This window comes from Aptenodytes forsteri, unplaced genomic scaffold (assembly GCF_000699145.1).
Source record: "Aptenodytes forsteri isolate BGI_AS27 unplaced genomic scaffold, ASM69914v1 Scaffold340, whole genome shotgun sequence".
In the NCBI taxonomy this organism is placed as follows: Eukaryota; Metazoa; Chordata; class Aves; order Sphenisciformes; family Spheniscidae; genus Aptenodytes; species Aptenodytes forsteri.
In genome coordinates, this window is record NW_008795441.1 from 1259212 (window position 1) to 1261812 (window position 2601).

Here is a 2601-nt window from a genome sequence, read left to right on the forward strand (position 1 = left end):
AGGAAACCGCATCCGGGAATGCTGGACCTTCCGGTACCTAGCAACTGCTCCACTGATGCTGTCATACGTACTTAGATATAGGGATTTAAAGTAAATATTTATATATGGTATTTTCATGTTCCTATATATATAAATATAAATATATATGTACATTGTAAACAAAAGATGGCTATTGCAAGGCAGAAACTTGATGAAAGAATCTATTTTTGGCATGTTGAGAATGTATTTAAAAAGGTTCCATTTTATGTATGTAATGTTCATGGCTGCAAGTATCAGAGAGATATATATGTAACATTCATACGTAGGTGGAGATCCCCGTGGGGGATCAGCTGAAGTCACAGCTGAGTTATGGGCTATGCTGCGGCATCATGGAGTTACACTGAAATGTGAATTTAGCCATTAGCTGTTTACGGGCAAACTGCAAAACAGCTGTGAAAGAAACCATGAAATCATAAGCAACGCCCAAAGTTACCCTGTGCTTTGGGAATCATATACTGCCTTTTTCAGCTTACATTAGAAGAACTAGATACTAGAGTTTATAATCATGGCATTATTGTGCAGAGGAAAATGTTTTAGATCATCCTGAGAGTCTGTAAAATGTGCTAATTACCAGTTTGGCTCCTGAGGGCTTGTAATTTGGACGCACGCATCATAAAACAGCCTTACTGAGGAGACGGAACGATACCCTCCTATCCATCTCCAAAGACAGGACTCGCATCTCCCTTCAACAGCTCTGAAATAATTGTTTAAAATACTGCCATACAAACGACTGCCTCATTGCTGTAGTGCAGCATGCAGTTTTTACTGTTGCGTGGAAAATTAACTGTATACCTGACAGCAGGTTTCAGCCTGCTGAAACCCATGGAGCCTTCAGGCTGTGCTGCCCAGTATTTGCCAAATGCTCAAATTTGACGGGAGCTGTGCGCACCGATCTGAGGGGGGAACTCATGCACGTTAAGCCTCTGAAGACAGCGAAAGCCATCCTTCTCCCAGGCTCGTGGGTGTTGAGCATGCTGTGCCTCTACTGCATTGGTGAGAGACGGAGACTCTCAGCACCTCTTGGGAAAAGCAGGGCTGAAAAGGCAAATATTTTCATAGTGCACCACCTAAACCACCATAAATATATATATATATAGGTGGTGCACGAATGCCACTTTAACGTGTACATGGTTTTGTAAGAGAGATGTTTGGGTGAAGATGGCAGTGTCTCAGTCTGCTGCTGCTCAGTGGGTGTCCTGAATGACAAACTGCTTACTCTGCTGACCAAAACATGCTGTACCACTTCTTATCTCCCCAGTGCACTGGAGCCAGCACCAGCTACCTATAGGAGACTGCTTTGGATTAGCTCCTAGCCTGGAGGTCACTCAAAGAATTGCTAAATTCCAGATGCTAAGTTTTATTATTAACAGTGACGCACGAATGAGAAAAAACACAGCTTCACTTTCGAATCCCGAGGTAGGCTGGGTTACTGGCAGTCGGGTGGGGGAGGAGAGGTTTAGATGCGAGCTGAGTAAACGGCTGGGACACAACACACACAGAATTCATGGTGCATTTTATAGAGTGACCTTTTCTGCTGAAAATGAGAAGGAAGCATCTTCCTTAATGAAAAGTAGATGCCTCACCATGGTACTCCACTCTAACGATGACAAAATAACTGTGATTTACTTCATTTAATTCAGTATGTGTAATAAATGTTTCCATTCAGGTTTCCCACTGTCACCGGCGAATCCCCAGTAGTAAGCCATAGCAAGGACTAAAATGCCTCTTTTTAATGTCTACCCTGCTAGAAATCAATGCAGCTTATAAATGATGTAATCCGTAATTTAGTTTTATTCAGGTGGCCAGGCGGATGGCTTTGATTTTGTTGGATGGTTGTTGAGATGGAACAGACAGGCAGACCAGTCAGTCTGTTTTCTCATGTGTTTTACTTTCCTATCGGTTGCACTTAGTACTGTACTAACGAGGTGCATACAACGTACTTTAGCTGGTTTTGTGCTTTCCTCCAGTATCTCTGTAACAGAACTGGTATATTTCCGCTGTGAAGACAAACGATGCTGCTTAAATAGTGTTAGAGGCCTTAAGCGCATGTCATGTTCGACAAATGTCCAGGCTGTACGAGTCTTGTCAGTGTGTCAGTCGGTCCCATTGCCTCAGCATTTTATGCAAACGTTGTCCCAAGGACTAAATACAGAGGAGTCTGACGGCAAAAGGACAGAGTTCTGCGTGTAAGCCTCTTGCGCAACTCGGCGTCGGTCTCCCTCTCTAAAAGGCTTTGATACGCTGCTGTTGGAGCCTATTTTGTTCCGGGATACAGACAGCGCTTGTTAAAATTTACCCATCTGCTTTCAATCCGTGCCGTCCGTAGCTGGCCAGACACCTGCCGCCCCCAGCCTCGGGCAGAGGGTGCCGCCGAGAAGGTGCGCCTGCCGTGGCGTGGCATGGTGGGACCCCGACCCAGCGCCTGCGCACGCTCCCTGCACGAGGATGTGGCAAGGCATTAAGTAGCACTACTGCCCAGAACCGTGTTTCAGGGGTAACAAAATACACTTTTTGTGTTGGGAGCTTTAAAAAAAAAAAACTGTCAAAACAAGCTTACCCCCC